This window comes from Liolophura sinensis, chromosome 6 (assembly GCF_032854445.1).
Source record: "Liolophura sinensis isolate JHLJ2023 chromosome 6, CUHK_Ljap_v2, whole genome shotgun sequence".
Lineage (NCBI taxonomy): Eukaryota > Metazoa > Mollusca > Polyplacophora > Chitonida > Chitonidae > Liolophura > Liolophura sinensis.
In genome coordinates this window covers 2,602,016-2,624,007 of record NC_088300.1, presented here as the reverse complement: position 1 = coordinate 2,624,007, position 21,992 = coordinate 2,602,016, and the positions used below count along the sequence as shown (strand labels likewise).

The window sequence follows — 21,992 nt, the reverse complement described above, 5'->3', positions numbered from 1 at the left end:
ATGATGATATCCAATGAAAAAGTTGCCAGTCAAATGATATAGCATATGACAACGCAGTTTAGACGGAAACATCAAAGTGTGCATGCATGAAACTGGAAAAATTATGATTTTGGTTTATCTTGGATATACAAGTGTAACAGAATACCTCAATCGGCCCAGTATACAACCCTGCAAAAGTCTTGTGTTGTCGACACGTACATGCAAGTTGGTCTTCTACTGTCGACACGTACATGAATGTTGTTCTTCTATTGTGGACACGTACATGCATGTTGGTCTTCTATTGTGGACACGTACATGCATGTTGGTCTTCTATTGTGGACACGTACATGCATGTTGGTCTTCTATTGTGGACACGTACATGCACGTTGTTCTTCTATTGTGGACACGTACATGCATGTTGGTCTTCTATTGTGGACACGTACATGCATGTTCGTCTTCTATGTTAAGGGGGCCTCCGTGGCTCAGTTGGTTAGCGCGCTAGCGCAGCATAATTACCCAGGAATCTTTCACCAATGCGGTCGCTGTGAGTTCAAGTCCAGCTCATGCAGGCTTCCTCTCGTGGGAAGGTACGTACGTGGGAAGGTCCGCCAGCAACCTGCGGATGGTCGTGGGTTTCCCCGGGTTCTGCCCATCATAATGCTGTCCGCCTTCGTATAAGTGAAATACGGCGTAAAACACCAATCAAATAAATAAATAAATCTATGTTAAGGATTTGCTTGACGACCTTACACGTTATGAAATCGCTAAATCATTACAATGTATCGTAATGTCAAGAAGTTAACTGTAATTAATTATAGTTGTGGAATGTGTAATTAAGGCTTATTCCCAGGGGTAATACTTGAAATGGTTTCATAAATAAAGCACCTACTTACGTGTAAATTGCATGATCCTTTCCCCGTGAAAATAATGATTTAAGGATGTGGGATACATTGCCATTTAACGCTCAGATCGAGATGATAAATGTCCTATATGTTAACTAAGCTGGTTATACATGTAACAAACTGGCTTTAGAATTACACGGGAACCAAAAGCCAGTCACAAACAAGGAAATTGTTAAATATACAAAACCTATGCATGTGCCCGGATGATTTTTTTTAAAACTTACCCTGAAGTTGCGCACAAAAATGGAAAACCCAAATTGATATTCCTATATCTATTTAACTAGAATCATACTAGGTAGCTACAGCAGCGTCTAGGATTTACATATATCTCATATAGCCAACGAACTTTTTGTTAACTATTCATTCTCATATATACGGAGAAAAAATATGGGATTTCTGAAACAGATATTCAATAACACACAATTCAGTTACAACGAACTTTTTGTTAACTATTCATTCTCATATATACGGAGAAAAAATATGGGATTTCTGAAACAGATATTCAATAACACACAATTCAGGTATAACAAAATTTAATATTTAGTTGCGACGTTTTCTCGCGTGCATCCAATATTACGAACAGGCAGAGAGTGGCGGTAGAGAGGAACGTTCCACCGTCTCTAACTTTGAAGCCTTTGTCTGCATGTTGAAGCGGATGTTTGAGGAGCGCGGATGCCCTTGAATTCCGATTCAGGAAGTTTAGATTACATACTTGAACTTAACCCATGACCTTGTACATTTGACCGAGGCTGTGTCATCATCTCAGCTCGTATGACAGACAGGTAAAATGAACGCGATGACCCGGGCCGTACAATTTTACACACGGCCAAATAAACACACACACCTGCATGTAGTCATGAACGCGGTTGCCCGGCCAGCCAGCTTAAAATGGGTTATCATCAATCTCTGGACAATCTTATAACGGAAAATCGTTTATTACATTTTCTTATTTTCTTCAGAGAAGTACGACTTCGTCAAATTTAAGGGAAAATCAGCCCAAAGCTGTCGTTGTTGTACATAACTTGGCCAATGTGTGTGTCGACCAACAGTGCACTCGATATAGGTTTACGTACATATTGTATTATATTTCCTTATTTATGTACGTTTTTGAACGCCAAACAAGAGACATTTTCACTTATAAAAGATGGGTGTGAGTTTTATGTAGGGGCACATGGAGTTTCCCACGTGTGACGTTAACATATATATGTACTATGCCACACTGGATCAGTCCTATAAATAGTCTGTGCATGAGACAAAGTCTGTATGTGGACAAAGTCTGTATGTGGGACAAAATCTGTACGTGGGATAAAGTCTGTATGTTGGACAAAGTCTGTATGTGGGACAAAGTCTTACGTGGGACAAACTCTGTATGTGGGACAAAGAATAAAAGCTGAAATGTATGAAAATCAAATATTTTGAATATTTTTGAAATTTGTTTCAAATTGCAAACCCATGGTTTATTTTGACAAACTTTGATGCATAGTATGTTTTTCATTTGATGAGGATCACGTCTGATAACAGATGGAAACACTTTGGTTTGATGGTGATCACGTCAGATAACAAATGGAAACGCTTTTGGTTTGATGGTCATCACGTCAGATAACAGATGGAAACGCTTTTGGTTTGATGGTCATCACGTCAGATAACAGATGGAAACGCTTTTGGTTTGATGGTCATCACGTCAGATAACTGATGGAAACACTTTGGTTTGATGGTCATCACGTCAGATAACAGACGAAAACGCTTATGGTTTGATGGTCATCACGTCAGATAACTGATGGAAACGCTTTTGGTTTGATCGTCATCACGTCAGATAACAGACGAAAACGCTTTTGGTTTGATGGTCATCACGTTAGATAAGACAAAAACGCTTTTGGTTTGATGGTCATCATGTTAGATAACAGAAGAAAACGCTTTTGGTTTGATCGTCATCACGTCAGATAACAGATGGAAACGCTTTTGGTTTGATGATCATCACATAAGATTAATCGAAGTACAAATATAGTGGTTCGGACGGGACAGGACTTCGGATGATTGTCCCAGTGCGGACACACACGCCATGCACACTGGTCGGCGCTGAAATGTGGATCTGAGTTATGGGCCTTAGTGTGACTTGTATGATCCAACTAAGCCCAGGCAGCTGTCGGATGGCAGGTAATTTTTTGTCTTTGTTTACCGTCCATCTAGACTCTTCAGTGTTTGGTGCACTGCTATGATATTCAATGCATTTTATTTCACTACCATTACATAGTAAATTTTACCCTAGCCTATGCCTACGGCCACATCACGTTGAAAATACCAGTTCTCGTCCGATCACCGAAATTAAACAACGTCGAGCCCGGTTAGTACTTGTATGGGTGACCGCCTGGGAACACCAGGTGTTGTACGCTGTTCAACTGATTAATTTTTTTTCTATATAATACCATGGTTTGTGTATGGAATTTTACAGCACATTTTGTGACAGTGTGCATGGTAACCGCTAATCATACTCCTTACAGCGCATGCGTCGTTCACCAACATTCGTTTTAGCGAAAGGTAGTGAGCGACACATGTGCTGTAAAGAGTATGGCCACTGATACCTGCAGATATATATCGTCTAGATGAACACTGATGCTGATGTACATGCACCCTTCGTCACCAGCTATATAGCGACGATGGACTGTATTCTAACCAACACATCTATCCCACAGAAATGTGTAGGCCTAAGTCTAAGGCCTAATAAATTTGTATGAGTGGGAACAAATCAATACGACCTGACACCCGTTGTATCTGTGACAAGGATTTAAAGTGTAGGTCCTGGTGCTATACACATGTCTATGTGAGCTAGCGTCCAGCATTTTTCCGGGTCATCATTTGTTTATTTATTTATATGTTCATTTGATTGCTTTATAAATCACACTCAAGAATCTTTCTCTTGTAAGACAGCGATCATATTTATGGATGGAGAGAGCCGGACAATGACATGGGAAAACCACTGCACCTCACTCGGTACATAACCGCTCTATAACAATGCGAGCTGGGTTCGAACCACCAACCTTACTGGCCAACGGCTGGCTTAATCCCAACAGGTTCACTAGGCCAGTGATAGCTCCATGGATCATCAGCTAAAACATGTACATTGCACATTCTATTTCTCCAGCATTTCTTTTTACAAATCATTGGAGAGAAATATTAAGAATTAATTTATGATAATTCAGTGAACTTTCGATGTATTAATCTATATTAATACACATTTTCCGTTTGGGTCAGTCCACCCTAATGCGGGTTCAGCTGGAATGGCCGCTATGTTGTGGTATAGTCTACATTGTAAATGGCTTTTACATATACACCACAAACACTTTACATTAGCAACAAGGCACTTAACATTCCACAGTATTCATATTTTACTAAAGTCCGGAATATTTTTTTTCACAAATAATATAGGATGGACTAATTTTTCTGATATATTTCTAAAATCTGGTCAATTTACCTGTTAAGAAAAGTAAAACACCATGTATTAAATCGACGCCAACGATTGGTCAGTCCTTATGTCTACGAAACATTTTTCATGTATTTTTATTCTTTTGTAAATGGATTATAGAAAAGATAGAAATGCCTTCGTCAGAATAATTCTACCATTAGGAACGATGTTTGACCTCGGCTTTAAAAGCTAAAATATGTAGAGGTAAAAAAACAAGAGTTGCTCTCAGCTGCTTTCCAACACCCCAGTTAAGTTTTGAAAACAATGGCAACTGTGATCGATGCACAGTCAGCTCATGAATTTGCATAAAAAGTCCGACGACTGCTGACCAATCATATAAGTCCATAGTCAGATATGAATACATTACTTTCCATACTGTCTCTTTTAATTGACCTTCCTAGTTATTGATGCAGATGAACTGGACAAACCAGGCCTTGTTGACTGGGTCACTCCGGACATTTTGACGAGAGGATTGGTCATCTTTGGCTGTTAGGTGTATAGCTGGGATTTGGTCAGTTAAGACCTGGGGATATCTGTTTCAGAACAAAGCTTTGTACAAGACAATCAGTAAACAGAGGATTTGAATACTCATATATCAGCTAAGCGCGATAATGTCTGGCTCTCATGCATGTCCATCCATGCACGGATAAATGTTCCCATAGCCCATGAAACAACAAGACTTGCAATCTTTACGTTACTTGTAAACTATTTAAAAACTATCAATGGTCTTTTTTGTGCTGTAAAAACATTCCTCAAAATTAGTGTCCATCTATTTATATGTTTTTTTACCAAGTTTGGTCTTCCTGAATGACAAAGTTAGTAGCCATTCAGTTGATGCAATTTAACTGTTTTAAAAATAATTGGCAGATAAACAGTTTTTGATTTCTTAATGCGACACGCAAGGCGATACTGGCCTTATATGGATTGAAAAGTCCATATCTGTATTACACATAATAGCCTGCTATGTGTCCTAGCCATTGAAATCCTCTCCGGCCGTACGTGGGAAGGTCTGACAGCAACCTTCGGATGGTTGTGGGTTTCCCCCGGGCTATGCCCGGTTTCCACCCACCATAATGCTGGCCGCCGTCGTATAAGTGAATCATTCTTGAGTAAAACACCAATCAAATAAATACATAAATAACTAGCGATTGAAACACAAGTATCTTCACTGTAAGTAGTTACTCGTCGTCATTTATGTGGAATGGCTTTCTGCTCTAACCATACTCACAGAGCATTGCAGGAAAATCTACCATGAATAAAAAAAATCATTTTCGGCCTAGATTTGCACTTGCAAAATCTAAATTAAATGAAAAAAATTTCATTTATGGTAGCTTTTTCATTACTCATCGCCACGGAGCATGTAAAAGCGATACACATGGTATAATTCCCTGCACACTGTTCTACAGACCTTAGTGTTAACAAGGGACGGGATAGAGCTTGCATGGCGTCTAGGCGCTGTTTGCCAAAATATTATCTCCTCGCTCTATACCAAAGTATACTGCATCACTACAATATACCAAGAGAGATGAAATCCCTGAAAGTCGTTACAAAAAGGAAAACGTCAAAGGAAAAGCTGATTAGCCACAAACCATACTTGACAGGTTAAGGGGGCATCGTGGTTATTCGAGAGCATCTGGTCAACGAAGGTGACAAAGTTATATTATTGCTATAGCACGACTTCCGAGGAGGGCGTGACCCTCAAAAGGTGGAGAGCTTGATGCATCTGTCAGATTCATCTGACTGTCCAGCCTCTCTAGGAAATCTGCTGGATCTATGGCATAAGCCGATCTGTTCTAGGCCACACGAGGAGTTTCGCAGACTAAAATTAAGTTTCGCAAATGAGGTGTGCGTACTTTTGCTGTGCATTGGATGTCTGGTTTCTATTGTATTACAAAGAAAACTTTTTTTCTTTGCGTCCCAATCATCTTGTTTTTCAAGTCAAGAAGTAAGAGAATGAGCTTTTTAATGACATCTGAGCTACCGTGCCTCGATAAAAGCCCTTCAACTGGAAGGTCTTCAGAAGGTCTTCAGAGTCCATGTCCCTGTTTAAAGACGTCATCAGCTAAATGCAGTCTGCACTGAAGTAAGACTCATGAGGCTTGTATTTCAAATGCTGCCCTGTCACCATCACGTACTCTGTTTAGATCAGGCTATAGATGGAGCAATATCAGATCCCAGAATCTTGCCAATTAACAATACAGCTGTGTAGCCAATATAATGCGGCATATGTCAGCCTGTGGCATTTCATAAACATTTTACTGAAACCCTAATATCCTCTCCTCATCGTTTGATAGGTTTCCCTAATCCACGGCCTGGGAAAGGTCATTTTGGTTGACTGCCTTGACCACGTTTGTATAAGAGCGTGTTTACTTATGTCAGTCGTCCCGGTGACACGTGTTAAATAAAATGAATTTTGATGGTTTCCAAGACGATTGTTAATGAACTGAGGGAAACTGGTTTCACAAGTGTTGCTTACATCGTAAACAAATGAATCGGGTTTGTATTTTTTCCTTTTGGCCTACAGAAAAACTGTTTTCAACCCTTATAGAATGTCTGTTTCATAGATTCAAAAATGTTTCACAAGAAACCTGCTATAGAAGAATATTATCCCTATGTGTAAACGAAGTCAAGGGAAAACAACAGTGCCCCATTTAAACCATTGACCTTTGGCAAGTTACAGGTGAACTTTCTCACCTGTGGAGTGCTGCTCTGCACACCGTATCTTGGTGCAAGATTGTGCATGTGGTCCTCAAGGAATGTGGGACAAACGGCCATGAGAGTGGGGAAACCTATGCAAAGATAAGCAGCTTTAATCATTAGATCAAGACCTCGAAAATCTCGTATGCTCTTCAGAATTATGATGCGATCTTCCCTTTTATATACAAAACACATAACGTTACTTTTAAAAACAATGGTGAGATAGGACTTTAAAGTTCAACATTGGAAATAATTTAGCACACGCTTTCGCTTCCTCAGAGAGGGAATACCCATGATTTATTTATTTATGCGATTGGTGTTTACGCCGTACTCAAGAATATTTCACTTATACGACGGCGGTCAGCATTATGATAGCAGGAAACGGGCAGAGCCCGGGGAAAACCCATGACCATCCGCAAGTTGTTGATAGACCTTTCCACTTACGGTCGGAGAGCAAGCCAGCATGAGCTGGATTTGAACTCACAACGAGAGGCTCCTAGGTCATTACGCTGCGCAAGGGCGCTAACTAACTGAGCCATGGAGGGCCCCGGAATGCCCATGAAGTGTCATACCAATATTAATTTTATTAATTCACATTAATTTCAGATTTGAATCTTACATATAATACGGACGATAAAATAGCATATTCTATGAAACTGACGTTTTACTTTTCTCTATATTATCTTTCCTTTGTACCTATTTACCGACTGTTACAGTGCAGTTTTTTCATGAATATGGGACTCGGTCTGTTTGAATTTTTAAAAGAAAAAAAAAACAAAAAAAAAAGATATACAAGTTTTCTGGACCGCATCAAATTGAACACTGTGTTGAGTTTGCATCACTGCGTCGGTGGCAGTCGTGTTTCTGGTCACGTGACACTAATAACTTATCCTCCTCCCGTGGGAGTGATTAGATGGTACAGGGAGATAGAGACAGGGAGGACAGCTATGTTATCTGACTTGGTGAACCTGATACCCTTGCCATGTGCGCGTGTTGGCTGGATGATATTGAGGCCTGGGCCTCGGTTATATAACTCCACCTCTCAGCTGTTGAGATTTGAAATGGGCGGCTGCCCTATGTTAAGGCGATGGCTCACTTATGTGTCGATACACAGTGACTGGGATAAGCACATGTCTCCAGAGTCACGGGAGTGTTAACCTGATGACGTCAAGCCGAAAACCAGGGACTTTTCTCACAAACGATTTTAGCGGAAATATCATCCTATCCTGTCAAAACTCGCGCTATGCAACTGGCGGGGATGATATCAGCGCTAACATCATTCTGTGAACAGTCTTATTCCCTTGCAATGTTTTTGGGTAATGGACCGTTCGTAATGTTCACATGATTCAATACAAGCTTTCTGAAGTCATAATTACTTACAATAACAGGGGCGTAAGAAGCTAATGAAAAGCGTTGGGGGGGGGGGGGGGGGGTTGGGGGAGGGGGTCATTATTATGACCATTGTGACGAGGGTCCAGGGGCCGGCAAGGTCCCGTAAGCTCTTTTGGTCTCTACACAGCCGTACGCGCGTTTGAATGTATTTTAAGAAAAAAATATCCATCCAAAAGGTTGTGAAGATGAACGCCTATACTGCACATTTCCCACAAATTTAGGTTTCGGATGTCTTCCATACTTTATATATCTATACTTACTTTCCGATGAAATACCGATACGCACTATGTGAGTTGTGAAATATTTGCCCGAATAGCGCATGTGGATAAACTGAACAACGTTCATTATATATTGACCAGATTAATCAGCCCTGTAGGCAGCGATGTGGAGAGGTGGCGAGCGGACCGCCTACCATAGGCGATGATAGGCGAAGGCCCAGGGCCCGCCCAGGCCCCGGAAGCTCCGAGATTCCAGACGTCTAGAGACATATTCTAAATGCCATTTCGACCAATTAATATAACGCAGCCAACGGCTGGCTTAATCCCAACAGGTTCACTAATTTTTGTGCCCACAAAATTTGTATACTAAGATGGAGATCATCACAACGGGGAGCTAGAAGCATCCACATATCGGAACAGGAATTCCTATCCACCATTATGATAAAAATGTAGGTAAACTAGGTATTTATATATTCTTACGTTCTTTGTGATAGAAAACATGAAGACATGGCTTCGTAAAACATTTGCATCGTTTGTAAGCATTATCGCCTGGTTGAAAATATACCATAAAATAGGGCAAATACTGCACTGAGTTTTGCTGGGTGCTGGAGGACAAGAGGCCTTCCGGAGTAATTAATAGACGTGAGTTTTCGCTCAGTTTGAATGCTAAGTTACAATTTTGAAAATTACAAAATTTCAGATGCCATGACGACATCAAGGCTTTTCCCCGAGTTTAAAATATCTGACCAATAAAATTACAGTTAGTTAATCCTCGAATATTCCTCCCAACCATAGTTTGATGTGGGAAGAGCTCTTAATTCCCAGGTGTCACAAGATGTCATAATCTATATCCTGATGTCATCGGGATGGTTTGTCTGTTCCTCATATATTCATTATATTTTTTTGTTCGTATATACTCATCATGATTTGTTTGTTTCCCATATACTCATCATGATTTGTTTGTTCCCCATATACACATCATGTTTTGTTTGTTCCCCATATACTCATCATGATTTGTTTGTTCCCCATATACTCATCATGATTTGTTTGTTCCCCATATACTCATCATGATTTGTTTGTTCCCCATATATTCATCATGTTTTGTTTGTTCCCCATATACACATCATGATTTGTTTGTTTACCAATTATTCATCATGCTTTGTTTGTTCCCTATATACTGATCATGATTTGTTTGTTCCCCATATACTCATCATGATTTGTTTGTTCCCCATATACTCATCATGATTTGTTTGTTTTCATATACTCATCACGTTTGCTCGTGCTGATGACCTCGTAGGTTATATAGGAAATGTCGAAGTGAACTCAGTGAACGTTGTGTTTACTACCAATGCCTTATATAGAGCAATCAATTCGCTGCACGCATACAAACAATATGGCTTCTGTAAAACGATCAGTCGTGCAGCCCTAAGTCTTTGTGATTGACTGGATCTATGTGAACTGCGTCTGACTTCCGGCAAACAAGATAAGCCGTACAGGGGAGCCACATGTTAATAAGGCTTGGTGTCATGTAATAGAAAGCAAAATCACATTTGTCCTCCATGGGTGAAAACACGCTCCGCGACGCGAAAATATATGCATGCGTTGATATTGCCTGCATGCTGCGGGCAATAAAAGCGTGAACATACAATAGGTTAATCCCAAGTAGCAACGAAATCATTAGGATCAACGTACGTCTGTAGAGTCTAATATTCAGAGGCAAAACCCAATTTTATGTAATTCTGGTATACAGAGGTCACAACTTAAATTCAAATTTGCAAACACAGTCCAGTTTTGCCTCTTACAACACAAATGTTAACGTTTTCACAGTGAGTTAAATACTGTAGAATGTGAGTACTGACTTTGTAGAAGCTACTGCGCGTAATGAGTGTGTTGGAAGATCTTTTAGATTATAATATTTGTAATGTGGAACTGATCAACACCTAAAATGTTAATCAGACATAAGATATAGTGTTATATTATACAACATGTCCTCATCCACAACTGCGTGGAGTTTACAAGTCTGTCTTTAACATTTAAAGATGTACATATATTATGTATATATATATATATACCTGGAAGACCCCCCCCCCCCAATAAATTGTGACTATATATGCTTAATATGAGCAAACATATGCAATCCTCAGTCAGTTATAGTTACATGTGTTTAGCGTTGACGTTCCACCCGTTGTACTATCCACACTTGACTTGTATTACATACTTTCATTTATTTATATACTTTTATGGACTTCTGTTTTGTTAACGTCGTATACGCTGGGGATTTTTTCATTTGTATCATGGAGTTCCGGTTTTTGCATGATGGAGGGAACCGGATCAAGTGTTGCCTGGAAAAAACACCATGCACCCCAGCCTCCCCACTGCAGGTATTTGGCCGTTAGGACTATTCGTACAGAAGCATCGGAAAAATATACATTGCATGTGCTGGAAGCCAGATGACTGTTAGCGAATGCTCAAGATATATCTCGAGGTTTTGTCATGCAAAAGCGATCACACAGAGAAAAATATGCGTCAGTCCAATGACTCGTTGAGATTGTTTTATGGCATTTAACGCCACTGATACATGGGTGCATTTTTAAATACCAGATTAGTACATTTACTCTGGCAGATATACACCTGTATATATATACAATCCAAATAACACATTCTTATGTATGACTGACACATGAAATCAATCGCTAATGAGTGGATAATCGCTATAGATAGTTTATTAATCTCGACCTATACAAAGGAAGCAAATAGAGAACACGTGTATAACAAAAACACGTACACCAGTCAATACATTAATTCTACCGAGCTCTATCCCACAAAAAATTAGGTTACGACTGGGAAGCTGCCTATCCGGATTGGCGGAAATCTTACCAGCTGTCATCGTGTCATTCCGATGAATTATTGATGCTCTCATCGGTGTAGACAGCCATTTCTTACCATGTTATATTGAAATGCTTAAGCTATAATTAGACAAGTCTGTGTTTGTGAGAGAGAGAGAGGTTGTTATTGGTCAGTGCAATAACAACGTGTAGGTTAATCTTTTTATGTGCTCTGCATGTGTGCTTTACATATATAGGTTATGGACCTGACGAAAACATGTCAACGATGTGACACATGTCCGCTCCATAACTGACAGGATTGAAAAAGAATCGGTTGAAATCGTACCTGTATGAAAAAAAGGCCTAAATTTATGAACTTTAAGAAGAAAACACAACATTATACCAAGGGTGTATATATGCCTCGATTAAGTATTTGACAGTTTAAAACACATAAGTAAGCAAAACATACGTCTTAACATGTTAACATTTGAAAAGCAGGCGCGAATTATATCTATAATTATTCCGTTGACACCACGCGAAAAGTGTTTCCATTCATCCGTAGGAGTGGGACACGAGATCATGTTTCTGGTTTCTCAAACATGTATATAATATATAATTCGGGTATCATATGGCGTAATAACAATTCCAAATTAAAGTTGAATTACAAAGCTCGCCAGAACAAACTGGCAGTGGCCGTTCTGATATTTTTCTACCCCTCTTCCTACATGATTAAGATTACGTTATTAGATGTCTTTTCTGTTAAATTCAGCTTATATATATGTGTGTGTGTCTATTAAAGGTATTATAGGTCCCTGCCTTTATTTGGTATAGCAAATAAAACTGTGTGAACAACATAGGCAAATATGTATTTGTTGCATATAGTATCCATGCACATGCGTATACAGTTTATTAAGTGATTCTGCACAGATCTGTGGATTCATTGATTGGTCCAAGGTAATCTGAATGCACGTGAGCAGCAAGCCGGTATTAAACCCAATGTTCCCGGTGCACCACATCCATGTGCCCACATATCCTGGGGGAATTGCTTTGCTTTTTGAATATGCATGTATCACATTTAGTATATGAGCTGAGGTACCGTTGTATGTGTGTAATGAATGCCCAGTGCCGCGGGGCTGTTGGACCGTAGGTCTGTCCGATAAGCCGATAAGCCAATGAGCTGAGAGATTTTTGTCAGTTACATGTATAGTCATAGACTGGGTTGTGATACACCAGAACATTTGCATTTGCTGAAAATCCACAAAGATTAGAATGTCATATACAAACACAATCGGAGTAACAGGATGACTGGCACACTTTGATTAGAAAACGAACTTTGCAATGACAATCAGCTGAGGATACATCATTTAAAAGTCAGAGCCAGTAAAGGAGCATTCAGGGTCCATAGCTACTTTGGGTAAGGGTAACACATAATTGCACAATAAAGATACAAACTCCACACAACACATTATCATCAGCTGCCTCCTCCACACATCACTCGGCGCCACTAGTTATCATATTATCATCAGCTGGCTCCTCCACACAACACATTATCATCAGCTGGCTCCTCCACACATCACTCGGCGCCACTAGTTATCATATTATCATCAGCTGGCTCCTCCACACAACACATTATCATCAGCTGTCTCCTCCACACATCACTTGGCACCACTAATTATCATATTATCATCAGCTGGCTCCTCCACACAACACATTATCATCAGCTGTCTCCTCCACACAACACATTACCATCAGCTGCCTCCTCCACACATCAACAAAACTTTCCTTGTGCAGTAAGATTGATACTGGAAGGCATAGCAGGTATCCCAGGCATTGAGTCCTTCATTTATTTTCATAGGGATTTTTCAAATAAAAGGTAAATAGAACGTCCTAGGGTGGTTATTATTTTTATGTGAAAGTTGTTTTTGTTCAGTTACTCGCTGTCATTTAAAAACAGCAACAACATCTTTCGGTTTACATTTCATCTGAAGATAATTTGTTCAGTTATACATTGGCTATATCCCATTCACACTTGCGCTCATAGAAGGCAACAACAACAACGCAAGACAATCACGGACATGTGTTTTCTGTGTTAGAATAAACAAATTGTGGGTACATATCCCTGAGTTTTACAGCTGACACAGCTTTACTTATGTAAACTATGTAGAGGCATGTGCTGCACATTAGCAGTGCGAACGTAGTCAGCTCTGTACACACTGTGATTACAGATCAAACACTGACAATAGCTCAACATGCTTTCACACGCCAAAGCAAAGGGCAAAGTTTTTCTCGGCTAAGTTTGCAAAAGTTTTCTGTCAGTTTACACAATGCTTACGCTGACTTTCGCCATGGTCTTTGTTACGCATTACACACGTCATCACACTAAGCGGAGCAATCCTTTACCAGCTTTGTTGGAGAGTTATTTTGAATCAGTGTCCTGATCATTAAAGGCGTGATTCTGTGCATTTTCGGGTGTACAGTCTTTATGAGCCCCCATCCTATAGATAAACCTATACATGCCAATATTTTTATGGTTGCTTCATCACACACAGACTGGACAAGTTAAGCACCTGTATTGGCGATTGAATGCTTATATGGATCTGAGACCATTTACACGGGCTGGACGGTATGTGGCACAATTGCTCAATCATGAGTGCCTGAAGTATATGCAGGTTTTTAAAGTATAACGTTAGAAACTATTTATTTTAGCCGTTACATGATTGGTTAGAATAAAACCCTAAATAACTCAGGTAAAATGACAAGAGCCTGCATTCCAGCGGTAACGTGTGCACCAGTTGCCATGATTCTGTCTTGGTTGCTTGGGCATTACTTTTTGTGCTGTATTTAGTCTTGTATGTTGTAGATTTATGCCTCACACGTAATTCAGTAATCATACAAACACATCGTTTACGCCTTATTGGCGATACAACAGGATTGCAAAGTACAGAATACGTACATATGCTGTGTTATTTATTTATTTGATTGGTGTTTTACGCCGTACTCAAGAATATTTCACTTATACACATATGTTGTGATGGACGTTAAGGAAGCCACGGCTACCATTGCTAGAGTCATTGCGGCAATGCATGATTACGTACTGGTCAATATTTCCTATTCAAGAATCGCGATAACCGGAAAATGAAAAGCCGTTTTAAAAAGCAAAGTACAAAAAAAAAAAGAAAAAATAGAATTTCGTGGATTTGAAAACGCGCCCGCATTGGACAAGGTATTTTTGGCGCGGAGGGCCAGCGCTTCTTTTTTCACTGTTGAGTGATATATTTATGCACATGAAGAATATGTACAATACATCTTTTGATTACAGGTGCAACCTTTTTTGTTAAAGTTATCGCCTATGTTAAAGGCTGTAGAGTACGGTTCTTCGAAAGTATCTACATAAAAGCTTCTGATTACGCGGCACGCGGTGGAGCAAAAGTCTGGAACCATAGGCAGTTTACTATTGAATTAGTTTTCATTTATTTTTAACATAAGTATCATGAATAATTTTATTTATTATCTTTCAGATTGTTACCGATGGCAGAGAAGCTGACAATTCCGGATTTAAGCCCTTTTCTTATGGGGACATCTTAAACCAGTGGTTTATTCTAACAAACCAAGAACATTACAAGCACTAAAAGATAACACCACACAAGAAATTGAAACCATAAGAGAGAATAGCTCTGTGCTTCGAAATGTGCATATATCATGTGTCTCCCGAGTAAGAAAGTGTTTGAAGGAAGGTGGAAGTCAGTTCGAACACTTATTGTAAACTGTAAATTGTTATATAGTAAATTGCCTGTGGGTCCAGACTTTTGCTCCACCCTGTATACTATATAACATTGTAAATGGCCAGCCTAGCCATATGCTCAGTTAATGAACAAGAAATTAATCGTTTTTTGTCAGTTTGTAAGGCCAAAAAGTTAAGTATTAAAGGTATTGATAATTAAGCCAGGCTTAAATATTATAATGCTAGTTTTGTTTTAGTACATAACCCCGGACTAAAGTTAATACTTGGCTTGTTTTAGTACATAACCCCGGACTAAGGTTAATACCTGGCTTGTTTTTGTACATAACCCCGGACTAAAGTTAATACTTGGCTTGTTTTAGTACATAACCCTGGACTAAGGTTAATACCTGCCTTGTTTTTGTACATAACCCTGGACTAAGGTTAATACCTGGCTTGTTTTAGTACATAACCCCGAACTAAGGTTGATACCTGGCTGGTTTTAGTACATAACCCTGGACTAAGGTTAATACTTGGCTTGTTTTAGTACATAATCCCGAACTAAGGTTGATCCCTGGCTTGTTTTAGCATATAACCCGGACTAAGGTTAATACTTGGCTTGTTTTAGTACATAACCCCGGACTAAGGTTAATACTTGGCTTGTTTTAGTACATAACCCCGAACTAAGGTTGATACCTAGCTTGTTTTAGTACATAACCCCTGACTAAGGTTAATACTTGGCTTAGTTTAGTACATAATCCCGAACTAAGGTTGATACCTGGCTTGTTTTAGTATATAACCCCTGACTAAGGTTAATACTTGGCTTGTTTTAGTACATAACCCTGGACTAAGGTTAATACTTGGCTTAGTTTAGTACATAATCCCGAACTAAGGTTGATACCTGGCTTGTTTTAGTATATAACCCCGGACTAAGGTTAATACTTGGCTTGTTTTAGTACATAACCCCGGACTAAGGTTAATACTTGGCTTGTTTTAGTACATAACCCCGAACTAAGGTTGATACCTAGCTTGTTTTAGTACATAACCCCTGACTAAGGTTAATACTTGGCTTAGTTTAGTAAATACCCCCGGCAAAATGCAGGTCGTGATTTTAATTACATCATTTGCGTGATTAATTTCACGTGAAACATAGTTTCCTTAACGTCCATCACACCAAATACATAGTTTCCTTAACGTCTATTACACCATGTATCATAGTTTCCTTAACGCCCATCACACCAAATACATAGTTTCCTTAACGTCTATTACACCATGTATCATAGTTTCCTTAACGCCCATCACACCAAATACATAGTTTCCTTAACGTCTATTACACCATGTATCATAGTTTCCTTAACGTCCATCATACCATATATCATAGTTTCCTTAACGTCCATCACACCATATACACAGTTTCCTTAACGTCCATCACATCACATACATAATTTCCTTAACGTCCATCACACCATATACACAGTTTCTTTGACGTTCATCACACCATATACACAGTTTCTTTGACGTTCATCACACCATATACACAGTTTCCTTAACGTCCATCACACCACATACATAGTTTCCTTAACGTTCATCACACCATATACATAGTTTCCTTAACGTCCATCACACCATATACATAGTTTCCTTAACGTCCAGAATCATCATATGTACATCTGTATTTTGCAGTAAGCCTAATGGTATCGCCAATAAGACAACTCTGATTATCAATACGATGGCAGGGTAAGTTGAATTACCCTAATTCCTTCGGGCACAGGTAAGGGCTCAGTGGGTGCATGCAGGACAAAATTCACAATCGTGCACTTCGTAACTTAAAACTTAATTTGGTTGTAATTCATTAACTCAGTTACTGTATGAACATATATATACACGCAGATACTCGAACAAATTTCCCTATTATATATGGGCCTTGGGCATAAGAAGTGCATGGTCGTCTTACACGATGTTTGCTTGTACTAACACAACATATGCCACGGGTGGGAACATTCACCAGAAAGTCGCCAGAGGTGAGTGGTACAATCCGGAAACTCCAGCTAACACTACATAGGTAAAAAATTCCTGCATGAGTTTTATATTAAAAAACACTAAATTAAATAAATCATTAAATAACAATAAATTAAATAAATAAATAATATACTCAACGCTATTGTCCCATTTTGATGTCTTCCCTTGAAAAAAAATGTTATATTTTATTTTTGCATTTACTTCTTGATTTTGTTGAAAAGAAAGCTATCCGACTGGAAGCATCAGTGCTATATCTCCCTATCTGAGGACTGTAATACACGTACCCGCGTGCCTCCGGTTTTATAAAGACTTCGCCCATCCTACCGAGCCTCTGTACTCATCTCTTTTCTCTAAGCCTGGCTTCGGTTACTGATTCTATACGTTTGTATATAATTGCCTTGTCTGTTTGCTGGATGTTTTCGCCGGATTCCCCCAAACATGTGTGGGATGGAATGTATATACATATGTAACGGAGTTATTTTGTGAATGTACCCTCGGTATCTTCAGCTCTCATCCTATATAATTAGTTTCCGCTTGTGGTCATCTGGGTATACAGCGAGTACTTGAGGAGTTGTGAGACATGCTCTATTAATAAGGTTATTCATCTACCACATGTATGTAGAGGACTGCTTGTCCCACTATATTTAGCCATGTAGTGGGATAACTAGGGTAATAAATGCTGTAATGAACGAGAACAGCCGTAACACAGTATCTTACAGATTGTTGATCCTCAGCTGGATAGTTTTTCAGCATCTATAGCCTGTTCGTATATTTACCTGATCGGTGTTTAACGCCGTACTCAGGAATGCACCTATTGTATATTTATTTAATCTATCTATTTGATTGGTGATCCATAATATACAGGTCTAGCTGTTTCGTAATTATCATAAGTACAGTATGTAGCCCTCTCTCACACACTCAGCTATGTTACTGAGCCAAATGGACACTTCACCTATGACGCCACATTGCTTCAATTCGCTGAGGCGCTTCACTCAAAAACTCCGAAAACAGTTTGAATTCTACAGATACAGATACATAGCCAAAAAGATGAAAATTTAGACAGTTGTTTCACAGACACACCCTCACACATAAATTGTAGTTATCATTTATGGTCCTTTCACGACAAAGGATGATAGTTAACATCATCAGTATCACCATCATCATCATTGGCAGCATCACCATGATCGTCGTCGTCGTCATCATCATCCTCATCGTCATCACCATCACCATGATCGTCGTCACCACCATCATCACATCATCATCGGCAACATCACCATGATCGTCGTCACCACCATCACCTCCTTTGGTAGGCGTATAAGAATAGTACAGGAGTTCAGTACCCACACATGCGCGGTTAGATAATAGGGACAGCCCGCCCCCACCTCCTTAAAAAGACAACAAAAACTCTACTCCCACATCACCATCTTCGCCCCCTCGATTCTGATCTATAACTTAGCAAACATACCTCGAGTTCGATTGTGAAAATTGGCGTGAAAAGTGTGACACACTGTACCTTAGAAGCTAGCTTCAACCAGTGGTATGTGAGATCGCTTTGAAGGCTCGCATGAAATGGTAATTAGCGGAATTCGCTTATGTGTTTTCTAATTCCATATCCTGACTATCTATAAGTTAACCTAGGAGTTAAAAGTTTAACCATCGAACAAAACGCGTCTGCAGATCATTTGACACACCTGAGGAAAATACTTCAACAGAAAACAAATCAACAGATCGTATAAGCACGACCTGAAGAAAATGGTGCTAAAATACTTGACCAGTACTCATAGATCCTAACCAATTTGGTTCAACTGGTCTCTGCGTGGGGTGAAGCAGGGTTGTGCGTTTGGGGAGGAGGGGAGTGTGACAAGCGGCCAGAACTCTGGGTCAGGCATAGCTTGTGGAATGACACGAAATCCCGATCTAGAATTTTAACAACTTCCCCGGGGGAGAATCTGAGCCCATTAATTAGGACATTAATGAAGGAATGTTTTGCCGGATGGGTACTTGATCGAGTTACTCTTACTGCAGCATTGGCCCTCCCAGCAGGTAACTGTTGGAGGGGGAGGAATCAAGACGCTGATCCCTCCCGAGAATCCGTGCCAGGTCAAATATTTGAAGGTGTTGGCAGGTATATATCTGCGAAGCTTGTGGTACTGGGAGACCAGGGGGCAATGAGTTCCAGCACGGTCTCTCCTCTACCATCACGTGGGGCAGGAATTCCTTCATCAAAGATTACACCATACCCAACCTAGTCGCTAGTCTGTCCCACTTCCCCAGGTCATCGAGGGCACGATGAAAGGCCTCGGCACACTTGGCAATAGTTCCAGGAAATGAAAAAATATCAATGAAATTAATGAATCTTATGCTCAGTGTACACTTTTTTCTCTCTGACTAGATTCAACTGGCGATCGGAGCTTCCTATTTGCTGTAACTGTGAGTCGTGTCTTAGACTCTAGCTCGTGTACATGAGGAGCTTTAATCACTCACCGCGTATTATAAACACATAAAGACGGGAATACTCTATGTAATTCTGTATGAAGTAGAATATATCTGTGCTTGTTACATTCTTCCGTTTGTCTGGGTTGTCAGGTTCATTTTTACGCTTTACATGCAACTCTAACTAAGAAGTTAATTTTATTTAGCGCCTTGATCATTTTCACTCATAAATGTACAATGGCAGTCAAGTTCATATGTGAATGAAAGCGGAGTACTGGGCAAAACCTTTTTGAAGTCATCAGTTAGATTCGAACACGCGACCTCATCGCTCAAAGGTCTGATAGTCGCCTCTTGTCAGTACTTTGAACATCTGAGAGAGTGAGGCCCTACAACTACTTTTGTAAGCTAGGTTTATAAGCCTAGATGCATACATTAAGGTTTTATCGTGAAGAGAAACAATAAGTTCCCTCATCCAAAGGCTTTTAAGCTGTTATTCTTCTGCATTCTCTAAATGAAATAACAATACCACTGATCCCCAAAAAATGTTGAAAGCTTTGAAAAAAAATAATACCATAATAAATATTCATTTGGAACTATACAGAAAATATTTCACTACCCAACACAAGCTCATCAAGGGATAACCCCTTTTCCATATAGGCCTATACAAATACGCGCACACGGCAGCTGGAGTTAACAGCTTCCTCAATTATAACTCTCTTCCGCCACAGCCATTTGAATCCATTAAGTATTGTTTAAGAACATGATATGACAAAAACTGTCTTAAACCAATTACATCTTTTCCTTAATGAATATACAGTTTTGTTTATTTGTTTGTTTCATCATTGTCTTAATTCTGGTAATCCGACTTAGATGATAACAGCGTGTGCCTCGACTTCCCACTTCCGGAAATAGTGTTTGTTTGTGTGTAAGCCTATGATAACGAAAATTTAGATGCCTCCGTTATAGCAGAATCCCCATGCATGCGCTGTTGCGTATGACAGGACCCTACAAAAGTTCGTACAATTTTTAGTCATCAGTTATTTGACAGTGACGTCAATGGGCATTTCAAAACCAGCGTTGTGAAAACAAACCCCTAGCCCTCACTTAACTGATAGTTCTACACAAGTGCTTCCTGAACGGCACTAAAGTGCCATTATGGGCTGTCGACATGTTTGTATATGTTGAGGAAATCAGCCATACGATATTAGGTTATTCCAGTGATTTAAACTCGAGCTAAACAACATGTTTGCGATTTCCAATTTCCTTCTGCTATGAAAGCAATGTATGTTTTTTTTGAAAGAGTCACCACAGCAATTTGAGTCGAGATGGTGTCTTTTTGCAGAATGAGCTTGACTATGGATTAGCTAAGAGAGTCTGGTATTATTCCTCTAACTAATCGAAGATTGTTCAATGAAAAAGTGCTATATACATAAAGACAACACTGCTTGCAGAGTACACATACAGGCCTACATGTGAGCACCATGAACTTGTCCTCATTAGGAACGATAGAAGATAACTTTGTGTTTAATGTCAATCCACCCGTGTTAAGCCAAACATAGATTCATGTTTATGCACTAAATAAGTTCAGCTGAGAGGGGTTCACAGTAATGTATGTTATATCTATAGTTTCTCCTTGTTTTGTTTGGTAAATGTATGCGTTGATTATCCGCAAATCTCAGTCTATACCGGCCATCGACTGCCCGCCAACTGACAATCAACAGCGCATACACTATAGATGTATTATACCAAGCGACTGACCCAAGTTATTTATTCTTCATGCTAGCTACCCCGCCGACATGGGTGTGCAGCTTTGAGCGGGATCTGACGGTCAGTCATTACAAAAATGTGTGTATATGTTGACATGTATTTTATATGTCATGATGAAGTCATAGATCATGGTAAGTCCGGTATTCTATGTTTGTATGAACTACAAAAGCTAGCTATATCTGTAGTCATGGCCCACGTGTTCACTTGAAACGTCTCGCATCACCTATAAACCGAGTTTAGTTATTTCTTAACCTCATTATGCACAGGTATGTCAAATCCATATCCATATTCAAAGAGGCGCGTAGCCCGCCTATGTTCATCTAAGTCGTGTACTTTTTTGTTATTCTTTGTAATATATTTGTGCCAGCAACCTGTGGATGGTCGTGGATTTCCCCGGACTCTGGCCTATTTCCTCCTATCACAACGCTGGCCGTCGTCGTATAAGTGAAATACTCTTGACTATGGCGTAAACATCAATCAAATAAATAAATAAATAAATAATATATCTGTATATACATGACTGCTTATGTACAAGCGCTGCTTATAGGCTGAAATATTCTCCATTTTCTGCTGTTAAAAATC

General features: G+C 39.6%; 1 non-coding gene across 1 annotated transcript; it reads left to right on the top strand.

The window, feature by feature from the left end:
- Positions 1-3,152: 3,152 nt before the first annotated feature.
- Positions 3,153-3,271, top strand: LOC135469421 (5S ribosomal RNA). The gene has a single exon (XR_010444329.1). It is a non-coding gene; the product is annotated as a 5S ribosomal RNA (ribosomal RNA).
- The last annotated feature ends 18,721 nt before the right edge of the window (positions 3,272-21,992 follow it).